Source organism: Notamacropus eugenii, chromosome 5, assembly GCF_028372415.1.
Source record: "Notamacropus eugenii isolate mMacEug1 chromosome 5, mMacEug1.pri_v2, whole genome shotgun sequence".
Classification (NCBI taxonomy): domain Eukaryota; kingdom Metazoa; phylum Chordata; class Mammalia; order Diprotodontia; family Macropodidae; genus Notamacropus; species Notamacropus eugenii.
Window position 1 is genome coordinate 276,266,586 of NC_092876.1, and position 25,193 is coordinate 276,291,778.

The 25,193-nt window shown below is 41.5% G+C and overlaps 1 long non-coding RNA gene across 2 annotated transcripts in view; it reads right to left on the minus strand.

Annotated features, from left to right (window-relative positions):
* LOC140506116 (uncharacterized) overlaps positions 1-11,419 on the minus strand; it is a 34,656-nt gene extending 23,237 nt beyond the window's left edge. For both annotated transcript variants that reach the window (XR_011967785.1, XR_011967784.1), the window contains exon 1: positions 9,265-11,419. This is a non-coding gene — a long non-coding RNA (uncharacterized lncRNA). The remainder of the gene's footprint in view (positions 1-9,264) is intronic.
* Between the last annotated feature and the right edge of the window lie 13,774 nt (positions 11,420-25,193).

Consider the following 25,193-nt stretch of genomic DNA (forward strand, 5'->3'; position numbering starts at 1 on the left):
GAGCTACCCCTCACACAGCACTCAACACATTGCCATGTATATACTACACCTAAAGGCTTTAGGTCCCTGAAAGGGATGAGGAGAAAATGAATCATTCATTTTTAAAAGCTCTCATTAGCATTTCTATGCTAGATGTTGTGGAAATACAAAAGAAATATAAGATGTGGCCTACAAGAAACTTATGGTCTAATTGGAGAAATGACAATTACACATGCGGAGCTAAAAAACAATATGAGATTGCCCAGGACTGAGTGTCTACATGATTAATACAGATAATAAATACCAGAAGTGTTTAGGAAGACAATTCTCTTGGCCAGCACTGCCCAAAGGAGATCTCATTCAGAAGTAAAAGTCCAAGGAATGGAGTGCTAAGATTTAGATCTTTGGAGAAAGTAGTGGGTATCCTAGGGGACCTGCCAAGGGCATGACATGGAGATTAAAGTGAGCAAATTGAGTTCATCAAAATGGGAACAGCAGCCTGGCTGAGATAGAAAAATCATGATGGGGCTTAGTAAGAGAGAAGGTTGGAAACATGTATTGGGGCTCAAGTGTGGTATGTTGGTATGATACAGTGGGAATAGGGCAAAAGCTAGGAGATCAAGGCCCAGTACTCACTAACTGTGTGACTACAGACAAGCCATTTCACAATATATTCATCTATAAAATGGGGATAATTATTCATACACTCCCTACCTTACATGATTAGGAGGAATAATACTTTGCAAACCTTAGAATTCTAGGTAAATAAAACTTACTTTGATAAATTCATTGAATCTTCTTTAAGACAGAAGGCTGAGGAAACTACCCACTTGACTGAGACTTGGGCCCACGCACAGAAAAGAGATAAATTTCAATTTGTTATGCTTAAATTTCCAAAAAAACAGTGCTATCTGTCTCTCTTCCCTCTTCCCCCTTTCTTTTATCTGTCTTTGTGTCTCTTATGTGGAGAATGAACATGGTTTCATATCATGAGAGGCCTTATGAAACTGGAGGCAGTGTGATACAAGGGAAACAGTTCTAGATCTGCATTCAGAAGACCTAAGTTCAAACCTTCACTCATCTCGTTGCTGCCCAAGAAATCTTGAAGGAGTCACTTATCCTCCTTGGGTCTCAGTTTCTTCATCTGTACAATGGGCAGGGGGTGAACTGGATCCCCTCTGCACTCTTTCTATCCCTAAATCTATGATCTTATCTTTCTTCTCTGCCTCATTCCTGTGCTTGAAGATGTTTCACTTTGCAGGTGCAAAATGGATTGACTGAGGTACCCTCAAATAGCCAAGAGATTGGAGCATTTAGTCCTGTACCATTTTATGCCATGACTTAATTATTTCATGTGTGTATGGCTTGTTTCCACAATGAGACTGCAAGTTCTATGAAGGAAGTGCTAGGCACCCCCTTTTTCATTTTTTTGTTAAATTTTTTTTTTCTTAAGTTTACAAACATCTACTCCTTCTCCCTCTCCTTATGCTGCCTCTCACAAACTCTCTCTCTCTCTCTCTCTCTCTCTCTCTTTTTCTCACACACACACACACACACACATACACGTATAAATAAATGAATGAATGAATGAACAAATAAATTAACCTAAAAATTAAAACAAAACCCCCACAACAAATATATATTCAAGCAATTCCTACACTGGTCATGTCCAAAAAATTTGTATCCTGTTCTGTGTATCTAGACTATCACCCTTCTAGAAGGTGGGTAATATTCTAAGTCATTTGTCTTCTGGAATCACAGTTGATCATTGTGTTGATAAGAGTTCTTCAGTTTTTGAGAAGTGTTCATTTTTACAGTTATCATTATAGGATAAATCATTCTCCTAGTTCTATTCACTTCACTATGCATCTGTACAAAGGGAGGTTCAAGTAATAAACACTCCTACCCCTTTATTTGTATAAATTTCTGCCTGTGCTCCCAAGTGGGTGAGATAATAAGCCCCATCCCAATTTTTCCCCTTTTCTTCCCTTGTGTTTCTTTCTCTCATTCTTCTTTCCTTTCTTCATATAGATCAGATCACCACAACATAACAAAAACCATTCTCAGGTCCTCCATCTTATTTGACTCTCTTTACGACCTCGACTGACATTACAATTCCCAGGGGATGCTTGCATGATCTCCTCACTCCCCATCAATATGCAAACAATTATCCTTATGAACTTCTTTTCTGATGGCTTGCTCATATTTTCCTTTTTACATTTCTCGTTACTCCCATATTTACATTTCAAAGTTTCTACTCAACTTTAGTCTTTCTATCAGGTATGCTTGGACGTCCTCTGTTTTACTAAAGATACATTCCCCCCTGTAGGATTATTCTTAGTTTCACTAGACAAGTTATTCTTGGCTGTAGGCTGCCCTATACCTTTCTGAATGTTACAATCCATACTGTCTGGCACTTTATAGTAATAGCTGCTAAATTTTATGTGGATACTGATTGTGGTACCCCAGGAACGAAGCTCTATTTCTGTCTTCTTGCAGTATTTTTCTTTGACCTGGAAGCTCTGGATTTTGGCTGACATTTCTGGGAGTTGTTTTTATGGGATTTCTTTCAGGAGGTGACTGGTGGATTCTTTTTATTTTTATTTTGCCCTCTGCTTCTGAACTCTAGGCTGTTTTCTTTCATGATATCTTAAAATATGATGTCTGAGCGTTTTTTTTCTTTTTTTTTTTTTTTTTTGGTCACAGCTTTCTGGGAGCCTAATGAGTCTTACATTATCTCTCCTTTGTTTCCTAGGTCACTTGATTTTTATATGAGATATCTTCTAGTGTCTTATTTTAAAAAATCTTTTGACTTTGTTTTAATATTTCTTATGATCTCATGGAGTCAACTTCTCTTTGTTCCATTCTAATTTTCAGGGAGTCTGTTAATTCTTTTTTCCTTTTGTGCTGCTAAATTGTTCTTTTTTTTTTTTCTAAATCTCTCCTTCATAGCTTTCATTTCTTATCTAATTCTTTCTATCACTCTTATTTCATTTACATTATGCAAAACTACATTTTAAACTCTTAAATAATTTGTTTAAGGAATTGACCTTCTTGTAGGCAAGCTTTTTTTTTTTTTTTAAGACTTTGCTTATAAATGTTTTGGAAATTTTCTCCTCTTCTAGGCTTCTGTCTTGGGCATCCCTGACCTTATAATACCTCTCTCTCTCTCTGTCTCTCTCTCTGTGTCTCTCTCTGTCTCTCTCTGTTTCTCTCTATCTCTCTTTCTGTCTCTCTCTCTGTCTCTTTCTGTCTGTCTCTCTTTTTGTCTCTGTCTCTGTCTCTCTCTCTCTCTGTGTCTCTCTCTGTGTCTATCTCTCTCTGTCTCTGTTTCTCTCTCTCTCTCTCTCTCTCTCTCTCTCTCTCTCTCTCTCTCTCTCTCATCAGCTATATTTTTTTCAGCTATCTGCTCCGGACAACCAAACATTGTTGGCCTAGCTAGGAACTACAGTGGCAAACACTGTAATCCCCACCCCACAGGATCACAGGCACTACTCTCCTTAACAGGGAACTGCAAATCTACTCCAGGAGACTCTGTGTTTGGGACTCTTACCATTGATGTCCCAGTCTGACCTGAGAGCAGATACGGGCATCCCTCTGCTCACAACTCCTGTCACTGAGTCTGTGATCCAGACCTATCCTTGTTCCATAACTTCTGCCCTGGTCACTCACTAGTTGATTGAATGTGTGATCTCAGACAGGAATGATCATCCAAAGTGGTTTCTCCTTCAATTTTCCAATCACTACTGGTCTAGCATTTTTCTTAGAGTAATTGTTGGAAAGCTAGGCTATTGCTGCTTCCTTCTGTTCCCCTATCTTGGCCATTCTCTTGGATCCTTTGTAAAAACTCCAATTGAAACTAATTCCCTAGAGTCCCTTACTCTTCTTATAAGTCTTCCTTTTCCCTTAATCTGTCTTTCCAGATAACATATTTCACATTACTTCCCTTACCATACTCTGCTTTTCAGCCAAATTGGACTACTTGTTCCCTGAATTTGTCATTCCATTTCCTTTCTCTGTAGCTTTGTGCTGACTGTACCTGAGCTTGGAATGAGCTCCCTCTGGAACCCATAGCTTCCTTTAAGGCTCAGATCAAGTGCTCCCACCTCTGGGAAGCCCTCTTTGTTTGCCCTAGTCATCAGTGCTCTCCACCTCTCAAAGTACTGCATCCTAGGCCATTACCAGTCATCTTAACTTTGTCTTGCCACTAGACTCCAAAGAAGAGAGTGAAGCTGATGCTTTAGGCAGCTCCGTCTCACATGTTCAATTCACACACAAGTCAAGACTTTACTCTTGTGTTGTCATTAGTCCTCTTTGAGAATGAAGGATTGACAATAACAACCACTACCACTTTAAGTTTACTTATATGTATATACATTAGATATAGATATAGATATAGATACAGTTCCCATTGAAATCAGAGATCATTTCATTTTGTCTTTGTATCCCCAGCACACTATACACAGTAGGAACATAAGAACATTGATAGAATTAAAATAGAATCACCAGCATTGGATAAATCATTTTCCTCCTCCACCTTCTATTGAACATTGACTTGAAGGGGTAAAATACACTTTCTATGCTTGGGGAGTCATCTAGGGGCTAGATGAAGAGCCATGGCCTGATGCACAGGACATTTTCCCTAGTGCCTGGAAGTCTTAAAATGTACCAGTCTGATATAGGGGAGTAGAATGAGTAAGCTATCAAAGGAACCCAGAACTTATAAAATCCATGATCGTATCATGAGGCAGTGAGCACCATGGAGGGCCATAGTGACAGAAGGAAACTCCTGCAAATCCTTAAGTGAAATTAATTGTTGACATCTTTCACCTAGGGATGACCCCAAGATTCACTTAATAAACCTTAACTGTTGTTTACCTTCATTATTCAGGGAAACTTGACTTGTCAATGTCTACTCCTCTCATTTCTCATTTAAAGGTCTTTAGTCAATGCTTCTATTTATGGGATAACTCCAATCTCTGAATTTCTCTTTATAGAATGTTGAGAGGACACCTAAAAAATCCAGGTTCAGTAAGGCTGAATGCTTCAGAGAGGGGTCTATCTTCAATAATCATGGTAATATTCAGCACTTAATTGTTTATGTAGAACTTCACCAGTTTAAAAGGCGTTTTTATAGTCATTATCTTATGTAATTCTCATGACAGACCCCCAGCAGAAGAAAAGTACTGTTACCCCCATTTAAAGATAAGGAACCCAAGCAAAAGATGTAAAGAGACTCACCTAAACTTTCCCAGTTAGTCAGTGGCAGTGACAACAATGGAAATCATGTCTTTGCACCCACTTAGTTTTGGGCTAAGTCCTTCTAACATCTTGACTTTCAACTACCATCTTTATCTATCATGAAATTAGTATTTCTCACTGGAACCCCGTGTCAACGGCAGCTTGGTTCTTTCTTATCAATGTAACCCGAAAATTCATTTTCCATCCTTCAATGACAAGGGAGTGGGGGGGGGGGAAGGAAAGGAGAGATTTCCAAAACAGTAATCAAGGAAAACACTGCTGGAGCAAAAGCGACAACAAGCCAATACAATTACCTAGCCATCTGTTGAGTGCACTTGAGATGGTTATTTAGTAATTAAGATGGAACCCGGATTCCTGTCCTGGGCTCTCCCACTAAACTATTGTGTATTCATGGGCCTCTCTAAACACAACATACTGGTCCATAAAATAGAGGTGCATTTGCTTCTGCAAAGATGTTGACACCACTGGTAAAATAAAGGCTATCCAACACCAGACCTATAGGAAGTCACTTATTTACCTCTTATAGCATGAAGAGAGTGCTAGACCTAGAGCCAGGAAACCTGAGTTCAAATTCAGCCTTCATTGCCTACTAGCTGTGTGACTGTGGGCAAGTCATTTAATTTCTGCCTGCTTATTTGTCCATTTGTAAAATAGAGATAATAATAGCATCCACCTCCCACAGTTGTTGTGAGGATAAAATGATAACATTTGTAAAATGCTTTGTAAACCTTAAAGCCCTGTATAAATTCTAGCTATTGTTATTATTATACTTAATTAATTTACAATTAAATGGTGATCTTCTAATGAACGCAATGATCTGTGAGCTTAGTATGATTATGATGATTTACACCTCAACTACTGTTTCCAATTACTCTGTTGACATATTCTGGGATGTCAAAAGAATAGGAATAGGTCCTGTTTAAAAGTATCTGACCACTACTATAGGGTCTATTTTGCTCACTTAGTAAACCGTATCTAAAATACACATAACTAAAGACAACTACCCACAAAAGAGTCAATAAGACGGACTTTCCAGTACTTTTAATATCTGATGGGATTTGAATTTAGGTCTTTATGAGATCCCCTCCTCTACCTAATATTCAGTTGTCCATGCTAACAGGATTGATGGCAGAGAAATAAAAACTGGCAAAAAATTATTTTTTAAAAGCATTCTGTTTAGTTTTTTTTTTAAATACTCTATTTATTTATTTCCTATACTAAAGCCCTGACATGATACCTCATCATTGTGTACAGGTGATCCTGGGTTCTCAATGTTGTGTTTGTTCAGTTATTTCAGTTGTATCTGCCCCTTTGTGACCCCATTTGGAGTTTTCTTGGCAGAGATACTGGAGTGGTTTGCCATTTTCTTTTCCAGTTCATTGTGTGGACAAGAAAACTGAAGCAAATTGGGTAAAGTGACTTGCCCAGGGTCACACAGCTAGGAACTATCAGAGGCCAGATTTAAATTCAGGAAGATGACTCCATGTCTGGCACTCTATTCCTTGTGCAATGTAGCTTCCCCTTGGGTTCCCAAAGGCTATACCAGTAAATTGCAAGCTCTGGAAATTTCTAAAAAGCTGGATAAATATAGACATAGAGATAGATTATATATCTATTGTCCAGGTTAAGTCCAACTGGTTAAGTGCAAAAAGGCTCAATTGTGAAAAGACTGACCACTAGGAGCCATTTGGGGATAGGGATACATTGCAACTCACGGTTGTGTTCCCTAACATAGTTATGTACTGGAGAAGCAAGCTACCAAAGTAGCTAAGGAAAATTATGTTGGAATTATAGCCACAGAAAACTCATAGACTGGCCTGGAATATATGTGCATGTGTGTGTGTCTGTGTATATGTGTTTGTGTGTGTGTATTTGGCTTGGTGTAGACTACAGGTTGCATAGCAAGCAGTGTTGGATTGGAAGTCACATGATCTGGGCTCAATTCTGCCTTGGCTAATTACTACCTGTTGGGTAAGTAATTTAGCCTTTCTGAGTCTCCAGTTCTTCATCTGTAAAATGAAGGAGTTGTACTAGACCAGGGGTTTCAAATTCAAATAGAAACAGGTCTACTAAAAGGTACGTAAATATCCCTGTAAGCTACATATTAATGTAGAAAACCATATATTAACTTTAGCTATGTTCTGCTGTATTTTCATATATTTTGCTGTTTCCCAACTACATCTGCATCTGGCTCAGGATGCACTTGGGAGTGTTGTGGGCCAGATGTAGCTAGCAGGCAGTGTACTTACCACCTCTAGACTAGATGACCTCTAAGACTACATCTATCCTCAAAATTTATGATGTGTGCTTACTGAGAGACATAATCGCATTATCCTGGCCTATTTGCTATGCAACACCATTGAGATCATCCTAACAATTCTCATTTATAAAGTGCTTCAACATATTTTGCTCACAACTCCCCTGTGAGATATGGATACCAAGTACTATTATTTCCATTTAACAAATCAGGAAACTGAGGCTCAAAGATATAAAGTGAGTCACTTGCAATTATATAGCTAGCCTGGACTCAAACTCTGATCTTAAGTCCAATGTTCCTTATCACAGGGCAGAGATTCTGGAGGAGGGAATTATGGGCATTGAGATACCATGTGACATCACTGAGAAGCTAGCCCTTACAGGGGCCACCCTTGATGACGAGGGGTTGTCCCTGCTGCTTTTCCTTCAGGTACCTCCTTAGGTAATGCTTAGACCACTCAAAAAAAAAAATGCTTTTCTCTCTCTCTCTCTCTCTGGAGTCGTTCATTTGGATAGAGGAGGAGATTTCTGAAAGACCTGAATTCAAATCCTGCCTCAAATACTCTCTCTGAGCCTGTTTCTTCATCTATAAAATGGGGATAATAATAACACTCATAAAGTTATTGTGAGGATCAAATGAGATAACATATGCGAGTTTTTTTTGCCAAACTTAAGGCACTATATAAATTATCTTTATTTGCCCCTTTACTCTTTCAGTTAGTGAAGGCCTTGAAGAAAGGTGTTGGCATGGCTACTTTAGAATAGAGACTCCAAAAGAGGGAGTGAGACAGGAAGAAGTTAAGACCCTTCACAAATATTATCTCACTTGATCCTCAAAATAACCCTGCGACCTAGGCGCTTATCTCCACTCCCTAGGTGGTGATGTCACTGTCTTGACTCTTGTTTTCTATCATTGCTGACATAACATAGTGATGTCCAACATATAGCACTTAATGTCTTTTGGGCAGGGAGGCAGGTATAGCCATTCCATCTACCATGCCATCATCGGGCACCAACATCCCACAGACGCAATTAAGAGACACCCTCTCAGTAGGTGATGTGGTACAGTGGAAAGAATTCCACTGGGAGTCAGGAGGCCTATGTTGAGTTCTGGCTTGAGTAAGAGCTTGGGTAAGCCATTTCCCTCTCTAGGCCTCAGTTTCATCATCTGTAAAATGAAAGCAATGGACCAGATAGTTCAGATCTATGAGTGTCAGGTTGCATAGTTTCTGAGAGGATGTTTCCTTAAAGTTGTTGCAAAGGCAGGAGAAAGTAGGAAAGATTGAGTAGAAAACTGCCATATTGGCCAGCAGACCAATGAACCTGGTTAAGATTAATCAAATGAGCTCATGGAATGAGCCCCAGGCTAACAAGCAGGAGGTCTGGGTTTTAATCTTGTCTTCACCACTGATAATAACCTCTATGACCTTGAACTAGTAACTTCACTTCTGGGTCTCACTTTCCCTGTTTTTTTAAACATGGAAAACAACCCCCACCATTCCTCTCTCCCAAGGCTGTGTGACAACTCAGATAATGGGTACAAATGTGTTTTGGAAGCAAAAGTGCTATATAAGGGAAATTCAAGGAATGATTCTTATTTTTAATAATTTAATCTCAGTAATTTATTTTCACTGGCAAAGATTAAAATTCCCCAAATAAAAGGCAGACTTGGCCTCTCCAAATTCCACAGGGGTTCATGGTTGCTGCTGCGTTGCACTGAACAGATGAGTTTGGGTGGAATGTAAGAAGAAAGGCACTCTGACCTACCTCGGCTGGCTCATTGGGAGGTGGCTGGCTCAGTAAGTCATCAGTAGGAGAGGAGGGAGGAGCGGCTGAAAAGCAGGAGAGAAAAAAAGCAGAGAAAGGGAAAGGTATCCAGGACTAAAGGGGGGGCAAATGAGCTTTACGCCATGTTGGGCTTTCTCTAAATCTCAGGGAGGCAGGCTCCTCTGAAAGAAAACTAGCATTTCCCCATCATACTCTTATAGACTTTTAGATTTAGAGCTGGAAGAGACCCCAGAGGTCCTCTAGACCAGTCCCCTTATTTTATAGAGGAAGAAACAGAGAATTTAGGTGACTTGTACAAGATGATACAGGTAGATGGGGCAGTTAGATGGCTCAGTAGATAGAACTGTGGGTCTGGAGTCAGGAAGACCTGAGTTCAAATCTGCCCCTGACACTTATTAGCTGTGTGACCCTGAACAAGTCACTTAGCCTCTGTTTGCCTTAATACACTAGGAAAGGAAATGGCAAATCACTGTAACAACAAGAAGATCACAAAAGTAATAATGTCAGAAGTCGGAGGTGGGGTGCCTTCCACATTGCTTCTCTGTGTTTTCTACACAGACAGGCTTTGAATCTTGTGCAAGATTTGACTGTGAGGTCTTCACCCTCCTTAAGAAAGACTCCAAATCTTCAGATAGTGCCAGGGCACCTCAAATACATACATACAGGTACACCCATCCCTGCCCTATAATGCGCATGTACATACACACACACACACACACACACACACACACACACACACACACACACACACACACACCCATCTGCAAAGCTCTACCCTCAGAGCCTCCTATATCAGATGTTTCAACCAGAGCATTTCCCAGCATCAAGGTGGGCCTCCCTCTGAGACCAGTCTGGGATTTGCTTGATGACCTATAGGGAAGTCTGCATTCTTTGAACTTGAAAAGAAATGGCAATGACCTGAGGGCCTGGCACCCCGCACTCTACATCATGGCCTGGCAAGCTTTGAGAAGGGGTCATTACCCTGCCCAAGTGCTGCCGCAGGAGGAAAGAAAAGGCCTTTCCTTCTTTCTCCTCCAATCGAGCCCCACCTGACAAGATGGCTGCTTGTGCTGATTGTCCAGCAGATCCAGACAGAGCTCCAGCCACTCGCTCCCGTCAGGCAGGACATTAAGCATCTGTTAGACGGGCGCTGGCTTTTGATCATTACCATGTCGAGCCAGAGACCTGGAGGGGAAAGGCAAAGTCCCCTGTTGTCAGGCTAGCAGGAATCTCACTAACTTTCTGCGACCTTGGGAGAGGCACTGGAAGAATTTGAGCACGAATTCAAAAAAAAAAGAAAGAAAGAAAAGGGAGGGAAAAAAATAGCTTGGCTGAGACTACTCCACACAGAGCTGGCTTGTTCCTTCTCAGCTAATGGGGGCAAGGTGCTCTTTTATTGTCTAAGGGTTTGGCTCAGGAAGGCAGCAAAGCAGGACTCCTGGGATGCCTTTCCAAAATCTGCTGGCCTACCTTGAAGCCCTGAATGAGTCCTTTCGCCTCGCCTGACCCATCTGTAAACGTTTGCCCCAGCTTGGAGAAAGGGGCCCAGTTACTGAAGGTGGGCAGCCAGCCTCCATCTTCCTCCCCCTGCAGATAGATGCTAGGAGATGGAGAGCGGTAAATGGAGTCAGCGTGGCTGTTTACAAGACACTTGTGGAATCTAACCCGTCCCCGTGGCCAAAATGCCAAAGAAACGGGCTGAAAGGCTGCAGGACGCCTTCCATGCCCCAATGGTGTCATTTGGGGACTTGGGGTTGGTGTCCTTAGGAAACCCAGCCCGGCTCTCTGGAGCATGGATGGCGCTGCAGCAGAGTCCGGCTGGAGGCTTTGGGTTAAAAGTGAGCAGCCCCCCTCCCCTCCCGAAAGGCAAGCAGAGCATTAAGCAGAGCCCCAGCCACCAGACAGTGCGTGTTTTGTGTCTTACAATAGCAGCCTACGTGACTTGAAGTGCTCTTCTCTTAGAAAACAAAATGCCCACCAGTTTTGCTTATTTGCTCTAACCTTCAAAGAGTCCAGAGGTCCCTTCCTAGTTCAACAAATAAATTCAGCAGCCTTCAGCCGACAAAGTTCTATTGTTCCTCTCTCCCCTGAATTTCCCCACTTCTCTCTCTCCCTCTCTCCCTACCCGCTCCTGCCCCCCATCTTTCTTTTTGGGGGTAACTTGACCTCCAGAATTTTTTTTATTCTTTCAAAGGATTGGAAATGTTGACACCCCCACACACACACACACACACACAAAAACTTGCCTCTGATGTATAGTTAGACTTCAGACGGCTGTGTTTGAACTCATACTGACGCAATCAGAACAGATTGGGTTAAACCAAATATTACAATTGCAAGAACTCATCTGGAACAAATCATTTTGAGGCCACCGAAAGTAAAAGGGCCCAGCTTCAGGATGGCCAGCTGGGAGACCAGGACGATGCTGCCATCTACCGTGGTGGGTGGATGGGACAGGGAGCCACCTCCCTGACTGCCAGCCTGCCTTCCTGCTGCTGCTGCTCCTGCTGCTGGTGTAGCCAGTTTTTGTTCATCTCCTACCAGCTCCTGTGCAGACATCTTATCCAGCCCAATCTGGTCTATTTTAAAAGACTTGAGCTTTCTCCCCCAGTGCTCTATATAAAGATAGAGAGTCTCGTTGTTTGTGCCTGTTCTCTGAAAAAGAGAACCTTCCCATGATAGTGCACAGGTTGGTTACAAAGAAGTCTGCACTTGGGGCTACATGAGGTCTACTATGTCTTTTCCATGAAACTGGTTGTTTGCCAGTGTTTCACATAGATGGAAGTGGGGTGTGTTTGTGTGTGTGTGTGTGTGTGTGTGTGTGTGTGTGTGTGTGTGTGCATCTGTGGGGGTTGTTGGGGGTTTTTTATGGGGTGGAGGGAGGCAGCAGAGGAGGGGGAGACACTAAACTCTGGGTTATGTCGGCACGTTGCTGAACTGCAAGTCACATGCCAGGCCCAGAAATGATGAAAACATCTGTTTTGCTTTAGACGGGCAAAGGCGTTAAGCGGATTGAACTTGCTCGTGAGCTCCATCTGCTGGGACTGGTGCAGGAATGCAGGCATTTCTAACACAATGCAGGTTGCCACCCACTCAGAGAATGATAGTGGTCAACAGGTGAGGATTGCTGACCTTGAGGTCTATGGCAACATTGGAGCTTTCCAGAGTCTTTTTCACAAGATGATCCTGCCTGTCCCTCAAAAAAAAAAAAAAAAAGGCTGAAACCCTGGAATCTCTGGGCCTCTCTGCAACAAAGAGCTCTCCCCCTTAGAGAAAGCTTTACGGCAGAGGACAACAGAACATGCCTGGTACAGGGTAAAGAATACTGAATTTGGAACTCCTGACGCATATGTCAAAATCCCAATTGTGCTACTTACCACCTGTGTGACCTTGGGAGGGTCACTCAAACTCTGAGCTTTGGTTTGGACTCACTAAGGTTTGGTTTGGATTTTTAAGTTTCCTTCTAGCTCCAAATTCTATAATCCTAATATTTATTGCATTTTTATTCTGTTCCTAGCACCATGATTTCACAAATCAAGTAGCACTACATGTATACTGGAAGTCACTATATTCTAAAGTGTTTTGTGACATGTACACAAGCATGCTCATGGGACTCAGTTGTCCAGATCCTAAATAATTGGCTGGGTCCAACTGGCTGGACCCTATGCTGCCAAAATGTACTCCATGCCCTAAATCCTGGATCTCCTCCGTCTGTCTTAAAGGCTTCTGCTATTCTCTCAGGCTCATAGAATGTTAGAGACTGAAGGAAGATCAGAGGCCTAGATTTATCTAATCCTTCATTTTGCAGATGAGGTCTAGAGGGGTTAAGTATATTGCTCAAAGTCATATAGCTACTTAATGGCAGAACTTAGACCAAAATCTTCTGTTTAGGAATTTACTGCCAGATGATGCTCTAGTCCAGCCGTCCATACTGCTTCCTGTCTCATGGTGGTTTTGAACTCTTTAATAGATATACATGCAGGTGATGGGGGGGTGGGGCGGGTTGTATTTGTGAACCTCATCAGTACTTCAGGAGTGATTTGTGGTTAGTTTAGATCTCACGAAGGGTTAGTCTAATGGCAAAAGACCTAGGACAGAATATGTATGCCAAGGTTCTCTTATAAGCACTGCCAAGCACCAGCTGGGTAACACTAATCCCTCGGTGGCACTCATATACTAAAGAGTAATTTCATAGTTTAATCCAACAATTATTTTTTTAGCACCTACTATGCGTATGACCTTGCGTTCAGAGCAGGAGATACAAGGCTGGGAAATTTCTACCCTCAGTTTTCCAAGTAATGAGTGATGGGGGGAAGGATACAATGTACACAAATTAGTGTGATACAAGAATGTGAGTACAGGAGAGATACAAAATGCTTGTATTTTAATTTTTCTGCAGAACTAGGATCAGTACAAGGAACACTCAACATAGAAACTCCTTGCACAAAAACTGTTTGACTAGTCTTCTGTAACTAATAGGAAAATTTGAGGAGGGAGAGTTGACTTTCAGCAGGCAGGGGGCAGAGAGAATCCTCTCCTCTACCTTTCTGCAAATTCTTTGGAGAGAAATGTACTCTGTGAGAATCGATGTAATGAGCACAGTGTTTGGAGGCAGAGGACCTGGGATCAAATCCCAGTTCTAATATTTACTACCTAACTGATTTGGGGCAAGTTACTTAACCTTCCCTCGTTTTGGTTTCCTCATCTGTAAAATGAGGAGGTTGGACTAGTGATGTTTAAGGTCCCTTCCTGCTCTAAATAGAATTAGCTCTTCCACTTACTAGCTAAAAGGACTTAGGTAAATCACTCTACATCCTGAAGTCTCAGTTTGCTCATCTACAAAACAAAGACAACAATACGTGCATTACCTTACTCTCTGGACTGTGACTGGTCTCCTCCTCCTGGGTGGTCATTTTGCTATAAATGTCTTAAAGGTATCTATCCAACGTGCTACAGCCCCCCTTCTAGGTCTTTTTTATATTCCATTCGAGAGCAGAACTTGAGTGGATGTTCAGTCCCTTTCTTGCTATATGACCACCTCAAATCTTCCCCCACTTCTTCATGAAGTCATTCCCACTATTTCTCCAGCACAAGTAACCACCAGTCATGACTGCGCAGCCTACTCACATCCATCGTGTGTCTTTCCATTGCAATGTGGGAGACCTTCAGATTTTGTGCTTCAGAGGTTGTTGGAGGATCAAAAATCAATGTATATAAAGCACTTTGTAATCCTTACAGTTGTAAATAAATAAACACTATGAATAGTTATTATGTATTGCACTTGAGCTTTGTGGATGAATGGAGCAAGTCTGATAAGATCAGTCTGCCTAGTTGCCATTGCTGTGCTTGTGGAGTAGGAACTCTCCGAGTGAAGGGGATAGGAACCGCTATAGTCGAAAATTCTTAAACCTCTCCTGCGCTGATCCCTCCCTAGTAAACCTAGGATGAGCTACCCTACGCATGGTTATAGAAGCTTGATCTCCAGTTAAGGGCATCAGAGAAGAAGGCTCTCTGTTCCCATTTTACAGCTGGACAAACCAGATGAAAGTTCAAACCAGTCCTCACCTCCTACGATTCCTCCTCCACTTGCTGTCTCCCTGCTGGCCACATCAACAGCATCTGCTTCTATAGGATCTGTGCGCTTAGGTTTTTGGTCCCTTCCCCACCCCCCAAAAAAGATCTTCAAAGCAGCCTACACATCAATCTGTCACCTGCAGCTGCTCAGGTTCAGAGGGGAATGGCAAGGCCAAGGACACCGGACAAACCAACAGGATTAAGTTCCTTTTCTTTTTTCCAAGCCTGGAAGCCTCTGACCTTAAGACTTCATTTTGGTCTTACTCAAAGCCAGCCAGAGCTAGGGCTGCATGTTTCCAACGGATTCCCTTTGTTTTACAGAAATAGGAGAGCTGGTAGCTTACTGAGCCCTCCCTCCTTCTCTTGCCAGTTTTTCTCATTTGGATCTGTGTTTGTGTCACACAGACAGGTCCCTGCTTTGATCAGTTGTAGGATGGAGATGGCATTTTTTTCCCTGTTGTAGCAACACCTTTGATCTCAGAAATCAGGACTGTTTTGTCAACAGTCAGCAAAGCAGTGTCCCGAGACTGGGTTCAAACAATAGGGGAAAAGTGTAGGAAGGGAAAGAGTGGTATACAAATAAATATTGGTGATTTTGCACCTAACTGGGGTTATGGAACCCACTCTTCCCAAATTCTTTCTGAAACAGGATTAAGGCTCCTTGTACTTCATTCATTTTTGCCCAGACCTAGAATTACATCAGTACAGGGAACACCCAACACATAAAATCCCTCCACCAAAGCAGTTTGACAAGTCCTTTGTAACTTAATAGTCTTATAGAACTGCATTGAGCATTGAGAGGTTGCAGCTCTCCCTTGTCCATGCAGCCAACATGTGATAGGACAGAACTTAAGCTCAGGGCTTTCTTTCTCCAAAACCAGACCTATCCATTATGTCACACAGTCCATCTTGCTATTCATAGAAAGGTCACATTTATATTGAAGTCTATAAAACATTTACCATACAACAATCCTCTGAAGCTGGTGAAGTATTATTATCCTCATTTCATTTTATTGTAAGAAAGGAGATGTTATTACAGCAGTGTGGAGGACTCCCAGTGTACAAATTCCCTTTAAAATCAGAACCATTCATTCAGACTAGCAAAAAATTTTGGTTAGCCATGTATCAGAGGCAGCACTTGAACCCAGGCCTTCCTGACTCCAAGGCCAGCCTTCTATCCAATACTCCTTGCTACCTATTCATCGTCATTTTATAGATGAAGAAATCAATGCCCAGAGAGGCCCATTGATCTCACAGCTAGCAAGGGTTGGAGTTGGTCTTCAAATGAAGGTCTGGTTTTACAGTCAGGAGTCTCACTACTCCACCACATTGCTTCATTATTACTAAAGCATCTCCTATCCTCACCCGTAACGATGTAATATATACACCGAACACAGTGTGTTTATAGTTGTTGGTGTGTTAGAGGAGTCACCTCCTACTGGACTGAATTCTGCCGCATCATTGTCTGTACCCACATTTAGCACCTTCATTCAAGGCTGTGAATAGATTGTAATCCAAAGACTGTTCCCCAAATAGAGGTCTCCTTTATGCTTAAGAGCCTAAATATAAGAAACATTCCTTCGACTGCTACTCTCCCGAGTTGAATCAGATTTGTGGGAAACACTGCAACTTCATAAATCTGGAGCTGAGCTGAAAGGGCCAGAGGACTGGGGAGCTGATAGGCATCGTCTGTCTGGAGAGCCCTCTAGTGGCCAAAAGAATGACTGCTGCAAACAAAGACCAGCAAAGCAATGGGCTACAACAAAGACAAAAATGGAGGCAGAACACTTGGTTCCATTTAAGTAACCACTAATATCCACTCTTGTGTTGACATAATATTTGCAGGTTGACAAAGCAGTTTTCCTACTTCATCACATTTGATTCTCACCGAAGGGGAAGCATGGGGAGGTGGGAATGTTCACTGAATGTTCAATCATTGGACCTGGGTTTGAATCCCTGAGAAATTCTGTTACTCCCCGGATGAACTAAGACAAGTTACTTCATCCCTAGGCTCTGGGGCTCTGATCTGTTAAGCCATCTACAATTCTAAATGATAAGACCACCCTGTGAAGTTGCAGGGGGAGCCTTCTTATCACCATTTTACAGATGAGGAAACTGAAGTCCAAGACAGTCTACAATGATAGGTGTAGGGCTAAAAGGGACCTTATCATTTAGTCCAGGATTTGGTCATCTAGTCCATCTAGTCCAAAGCCCTTATGTCACAGATAAGGAAGCTGAGAACCACAGAAGTTCCAGTGCCACAAAGGTTGTAAGTTGCAGAGCTGGAATTCAAACCTGGTTCTCTGATTCTGAATTCAGTGTTCTTTCTATGATGTCATCCTGCTTCTGCTTCTGAAGTGCCTTGTAAAAGAGTTGTTGTTCAGTCGTTTCTGACTCTCTGTGACCCCATTTGGGGTTTTCTTGGCAGAGATACTAGAGTGAGTTGTCATTTCCTTCCCCAGATCATTTTACAGATGAAGAAACTGAGGCAAACAGGGTTAAGTGACATGCCCAGGGTCACACAATTGGTGTCTGAGGCTAGATTTAAACTCAGGTCTTCCTGACTCCAGGACCAGTGCTCTATCCACTGAGCCACTTAATTGCCCTTGTAAAGGAGTCTTGCCAGTAAATGTCCTGCAATTCTAGGGCATGATGCTTCAGAGAATGGAGGCACTATTCCTTTCTCTACCAAGCACATGGATGACTGGGATGCAAGAAACTCTTCTTCCATTTCATCTCCAGGAGCTGGAGTCCAGCTCCTCCTGGAAAGTTTATTTCATGTTACAATGAGTGTATTTGGGGTGTGAAGGTTTTTATTGTTATTTGTCTAATTGACTATATCTATTCCTCAATTATCCATGTCAGTTATTCACACCTATGCTCCCCTCCATCACTAGAGGAAGCTGGAATTAAGACAGTGTGGTGTGATGGCCATAGAATCAGAAGGAAATGGAGGCAGACCAAGGTGAAGTAACTCGTCGAGGCTACCACAGCTGTTAATTGGATGAGTGTGTATTTGGACTCAGTCCTTCCTGATTCCAGGTCCAGAGCTCTATCCACTAGACTATGTAAATGTAAATTGCTACTGTATCTTCATAACCTACTTTGAATGGGTACATTCTTCTGTATAGGGAATAAGGGACAAATAACACCTGGCTCCCAACCTTGAGAGGCCTATAATATGGTTGGGAAGTGATGAGTATCTAAATATATCTAAGGAAAGTGCTTGGTAAGTCTTAAATGCTGACTAAATAACGTTATGGAGATAAACTAGTCATGTAGTAAGAGTAAGGAATAACTGATAGCCTGAGCACTGCTCTGCTATCCACAAAATAATGAAGAAACCAGAGGAAGGCCTCCTGCTACGTGGATCCTCAATAGACAATTGATGGAAAGAAAGGAACAAGAATCTTTTTAGGATAAGAAGGCACGGACAGGTTACAGTCTCCACTGATGGAAGGTATATCCATATGAATGAGCTTGTTGTCATGGGAAAGTGTTGAAATATATCTCACAACAGAATGTAACCTATACTAAATGCTGATAGCATCTTCTCTACCTAAATAGTGACAACTAGCTAAGCTTGGCCCAGTGGAGACTGCCTTATCAGGAAACCCTAGTACTAGCTCTATTAGAGATCCCTTCTGAGAAGCAGGATAGAAGGGTGGAGAGGCCAGCAATTGGACCAAACTGGAGTCTGGTGAGACCAAGGCTCAATGGTGTTTAGTCACATAAAGGATTACTGAGGGCCAGTAACCTGAATGATCTGCTGTAGACTATTATGGGATTTATATGCATATATATGGGATAAGAATTGAACTTAGGTAGTTTCTTACTTTCTCTTTTTCTCTTCCTTTATCTGTGTCTATTTGACTGTGTGAAGAAAGACGTACATATTTAAAACATATTCATATGTAAATAAAATTAAGATAAACTTTTGTTTCATTAATTTTGGCCTGTCTGCTGTCATCAGGGCAAGAAAAGACCCATGAGGTAGGATGGATGAATGAATAAATGGATGAATGGATGAATGAATGAATATGCAAAGTCCTAGATGAATAGTAAAGCTGATGACCACGCAAGTAATTTAGAGAACCTATTCTTAGTCTGAGCCAGACTGGGCTGGCCAAAGAAAGGCATCTGGGAAGAAGTAAGATTTGAACTTTATCTTAAAGAATAGGTAGGACATATACATAAGTATACGTGTTTAATTTCCCTAACAAAATGTTCAGGCCAATATAATCTTGATCTGTTGGGGCCCAGATCTTGAAAGGTTTTTTTAAGTTCTCCTTGAGATTTATCTACATGATATTATCAAACTTCAATATAACTATAATCTCATCAATGTAAATATTCCTTCTGACCCATTCAATGCCTCTCTTTCTGGACAATTTTTCTCTATATCTTTCCAGAAATCTTCTAAAAGAGCCAGCCAATATATTGAAGGCTCTTTCTAGCTCTTTTAATATTTCCCAATGCTAGATGCAACACATGATGTTCATCTGTTATCCTTCGTTCTTGACACATGAGTGACCCACCTCCTTTTCTAGGCACACACTTCTTTGATGAGTTGAGTTGTCTTTGGTAATGAGCTGCAACCTATTTATATCCACCATTTTCTTTCCAGTGCCTTTAGGATCCCCTCCCATTTTTATCTTTCTGAGACTGTGGTGTCTTCCCAGATTGACACCTATATAATATTACCAGGAGAATGTTTATATTAAAAGAAAAAAAATTTTAAGGTGAGCTTTTGCAAAAGAAAGCAGCGTAAGGTCATTGGAAGCTCCAGGCAATTTCTTAAATGGTATCCAGCTGATCTCCTCCTCCTTTTTGGAAAGAAGAGGGCATTTATATTATTCACCAGTCAATTATGGGAATTATAAATTATCTGTGGCCAATCCTGCTTTTAAGATCTCATTAACATAATTAAGCAGCTTAAGTGATAAGAAAGCACCATGTTTCTCTCTCTCTTCCTGGTACCCATGCAGCCTTAGAACGTCCAGTAAATGGGGTTATAAACTCTAACGATCAGAATGAAGGAAGGCACTTTCGGACTTACATTGCCTTATTACCTCTGTGTTTTATTCCTCTACTTCACTGTCCATGAGGGCAGAGAAGGCTTGTCATAAATAGAATGAGCTGAAGATGGAGAAGAATGCCTAAGACAACAACAAAGTGTTTGGCTTTTAAACTCTCCTGGGGACAAGAGAAAGCTAAAGAAAGGAAGGGGCAATGACATCTGAGAGAAAGTAAGAGAAAGCAGAGATAGCCAATTCTCATTATCCTTGTGTTTTCTTTGCCAGGGAGAATGATCTTGGACAAGAAAGGCAGAACAAACATGAACAAAGTAAAGTTGATACTTAAGATAAACAAGGAGTTAGTAAGAAAGTGTTCAAATGCTTTTCTGAGTCCAAGTCACAACGTCTAGATGTCCTACATTCTTGGGTACCAAAAGAATAGGCAGATGTGATTGCTGAGCCACTGTCAATGATCTTGAAAAACTAGGAGGAACGGGAAAAGCACTACAGGGCTGAAGACAGGCAAAGGTATTCTGATTTTCAGAAAGAGGAAGATTCTATCATCTCTAGGTTTGACTGATTCCAGGTGAAATTCAATAACTAACTATTAAGAAAAAGACAGTGAAGATCTAGGTAATGAAACAGTGAGCCCAAAGAGCCAGCATAGCTTCATCAAGAACAGGTCATATCAGAGTAACTTTATTTCCTTTTTTGACATGGTTACTAAAGAGTAAATTATGGGAATACTCTAGATATATCTGAATTTTAAGGAGGCTTTGGATAAAATCTCTTGTGCAAAAAAAAAGGTTGGAAAGAAATACAATACAAGATTGATTTGAAGATGGTTAGATGACCAGATGCAAAAGGAGTCATTAATGGTTCAATGTCTACTTGAAAGGAGATTTCCGATGAAAGGTCCTATGGATTCCTACTTGGACCCATGTTGATTTAACAATTTAACTAATAACTTAGAGAAAGGCCTAGACAGCATGCTGATATAACTTGCAGATGACAAAAAAAGGAAGGACAGATAGGTAAAACCCTGGAGCACACTCAGAATTCAAGAAGATCTTGACAAGTTAGAATATTGGACCAAATTTAATAGGAATAAATATAAATTCTGACACTTACATCTAAGAAATCAATTTCACATTTACAAGTTGGAGAAGGCATGGCTAGCTGATCATTTTTCTGAAAAAGTTTCAAAGGTTTTAGTGAACTTTTAGCTCAGTATGAGTCAGTGGTGTGTGTTAGAGCCGCCAAGTAAATGCAATCTTAGATAATCTGCCTTGGACAGCCCATATCAAGAATACTGTGTACAGATCTGGGCACTACATTTTAATAAGAGGATGGTTAAGTTGGAGACTGTCCAGAAGAGGGCAACCAGGATCGAGAAGAGGCTTATGTCAAAGTCTTAGGAAAATGGGTTGAAGGGAATGAGAATATATACCCTGGAGAAGAGAAGACAGGGGAGGCATTATAAGTATCTTCAAGTATTTGGAAAGCTATTTGGAAGAAGGATTAGACCTGTTCTGCTTGTCCCCAGAGAAGAGAAATGGGATCAATGGACGGAAGCAGCGGAGAGGCAAACTTTGGCTTGATGTCAGGAACAACTTCCAAACAATGAGAGTCGTCCCAAAGGGGAATAGGCTGCTTCAAGAGAGAGTGGGTTCCTCCTTACTAGGCATCTTCAACCAGAGCCTGGATGAATGAATGCTTGTTAGTAACAATAACTGACACCTATCTGGGCACTTTAACATTTTCAAAGTGCTGTTTTTTTGCGATACCTCAAAGTCTCACAATAACCATGTGAGAAGTATCTTTATATATAAGCATCTTTATCCCCATTGAACAGATGAGGCAACTGAGGCTCTGACTCATGACTAGCTTATGGTTTCATAACCAAGATTTGGTGGCAAAATTTAAATCTTTATACACACATGCACATATATGTTTGTGTTTCACATATACATAATGTGTGTATGTACATATACATATGTGTGTGAGATCTCCTTGGTTAGAATGTAACCCCTTTGAGGACAAGAATTCACTTCTTTCTTTGTATTCTCAGTGCCTGGAACATAATAGGCATATAGTAAATGCTCACTTGGTGCTTGCTTAATTGATTCCCCACCCTGAGGACACCAGCCCTGTCCACCATACTATACCAGCTTTAATAGAGGGGACTATATGAGTCCTTTCCTCAGTAGCATCCATTTTTAGTAGATTTTTAAGGGAAGGAGAGACATGATTGGCAGAGGACAGCAAGTGGATGACTTGATGTCTGGAAAAATATCTTGAGTCTTACATAATGCTCTGCACATAGTAGGTGCTTATTAAATAAACTTTGTCACTGTTGAAGAGGTTATAAAGAGGCAGCAAGTCGTTTCCATGTTCCTAGTGTAAAGGGAAAACTGGCCAATGAGTCCTCAGTTCCTGAAATACATGAAGATATTCTAGCCTAGTTTCAGTCATAAACCATGTGCAGACATTCCCCTGCCTTGTTCCAGTCTAAGTGACCACCACCAGTTCAGGGGAACCTATTTCCCCAAACAACTATTACTGAAGAGTTAGTATTGGTTGATAATGAAAAATCTTCTAATTGACTAAGAAGTCAGAAGGACAGATGACTGAGGAGATATTGGGGGAGAACTGAGCTTCCTGGGATGACTTGTCTGTCTCTCATTGTCTTTTTCTTCCTGGAAGGGCTTAAGGAAAGAATGCATTTAAGATTTTGAGGAGAGGGGAGGGAGCTGACCCTCTCTTCAATCTAGCCATAGGGGCTATGACTATATGGTGCCTCTGGTTCTTTGGGCTTTATGCTTTCCTTACCTTAGGTGAATAAGCATTCTGGGACTGTACTGCCCAAGTGCTCATGTGTTTTTTGCAGATCTGGCTGCTGAAGTAGTGGCCATTAACAAAGGAAGTCTACAGCCTTCAGGATAAGCCTACAAATGGAAAGACAATTTCTTGAGTCTAGCAGCAGATTCACGCATCCTTCACTGATGAAAGAAGTTCCAGCTATGGACTCTAGAAAGACACCAACACTTGGAGTTCAGCTGAACTGCTCCTAAGGGTAATTTTAGGTAGACTCCATGGAGGGAGGAAAAAACACTCAGTGCAAGAGTTGGGTGTTCATACCATTGGCTCCATGTGTATAAATTTGATAAATATGGTTCCCCTTCAGATTCTTTGCCACTATTGACCTGCAGTACTATATCATCCTCAGACCAGGGCTGTGCTGGAGCCACCTCAAACTGGCTCAAGAGAGTCAATTGTTTTCAGTGTGAACATTTATATCTCAGCAATCGGCAATTATTATAAAGTGGGGCAGGTTTATTGTTTTGTTGATTGTCTAGACTTGTAGGCTGTTGTCCTTTGCTTTCAAAGAGGACTGAAATGACATCACTATGCTAGAATGAAGTTTCAGTGTGTCTGTCTGTGGCTGATCAGACCAATACAAGCTTGGAATGCTCTACCCCTGGTTGGGCACAGATAGTCTGTGTGCCTTCTCTAAATTTGTGCATCCTACATTTCCTGCTGCTTTGCTCATGGAACACAGCACCTTCTCTGATGTGGGCACTCCATGCTGAGTGGTCCTGTGCCAGTGTCTCCCATGTCACGCAATCATTTCCAAAGTTCTTAAGAGAAACCTTCAGGGTGTCCTTGTAACTCTTTTTCTGACCACCATGTGAACACTTGTCCAATGTGAGTTCTCCATAAATAGTCAATATGGCAAGTGTACATTTTGCATTTGAACAATATGGTCAGCCCATTGGAGTTACACTCTCTAAAGCAGAGTTTAAATGCTTGGCAGTTTAGCTCAAGAGAGGACCTCAGTGTCTGGTACCTTATCCTGCCAGGAAATCTTCAGAATCTTCCTAAGACAATTCAAATAGAAACGATTCAATTTCTTGGAATGGTGCTGGTGTACACAGGCATACAACAATGAGGTCAGCATCACGGCTCTGTAGACCTTCAGTCTGGTAGTCAGTTTAATACCTCTTCTCTCCCAGACTTTCTTTTGGAGCCTCTCAAACACTGAGCTAGCCATGGCAATGCATGCATCAACCTCATTATCCATGTGTACATCCCTGGAAAGTGCACTACCAAGGGAAGTGAACTTATCCACAGCATTCAGATCTTTTCCATGATGGCTCCACATATGGATCATGTGGTGGTGGCTGATGGAGCACCTCTTTTTCCTTGGTGTTGATTATTAGGCCAAATTTAGCACAAGCAGCAGAAAACTGATTCATGCATCTGAGCTTCAGAGGCTGCACTGAGCGCACAATCATCTGCAAATAGAAAATCATGCACCCACACTCCCTCCACTTTGGTCTTGGCTTGTAGCCTTTTCAAGTTGAAGGGGTAGCTGACCTTGATGTCATGTTCATCCTCATTGCAAGCATTTGACAACATGGCTGAAAGCATCATTCTAAAAAGTACAGGAGCAAGAGTACTACCTTCTTTCACTCCACTGGTGATTGGGAAAGCATGAGAGCTTTGTCCATTATCTAGAACCTGGGCAAGCATGCCATCATGAAACTGACATACAATACTGATAAACTCCTTGCAACAAAAATTTGACATAATTTTCCATAACAACAGACAGTATGAAAGGCCTTGGTCAGATCTACAAATGTTGCGTACAGATCTCTGTTCTGCTGTGGTGGCACAGCAGATAAAGCATTAGCCCTGGGGTCAGGAGGACCTGAGTTCAAATCCTGCATCAGATGTCAGCTGTGTGGCCTTGGGCAAGTGACTTAACCCTGACTGTCTCAAAAAAAATTTCCTAGACTTAAGAAAGTGATGAAAAAATGTTAATAACGGAGATTAACCTTTAAAGTATATGGGGCACATATTTTCCCCCCTGGTGAGTTGATTGTTAAACATTTACCAGCATGCCCCTGTCTCAGCCTCTCAAGGTTTCCCCTAGAATTTTGAGAGCAGAGGAGGGGTGAGCCAATCTCTGGGAACTTGACTTAAATGCCCTGTTGGGAGAGTAGCCCAGAGTGGGTTACTAGGAAACATAGAGACCTGGAATGGGGTTGAGAACTGGTTTTAGCCAGTTAAGACAAGCATAGTGCTTGACATATAGCAAACATTTAATAAATGCTTGTTTAATCATTCAAAGTGTGTAAATACCCAAAGAAGGATGTGAAAATTGCACCCTTATTCCCAATTTCCACTGTATACTTTACAGAGATTTAAAGTCCATTAGAAACTTTGGACCTTCACACATATATATAAGCTGACATCACAAAATAAATACCTATGGTCCCTAAGACAGCCAACTTGTCTGACATTTAAATA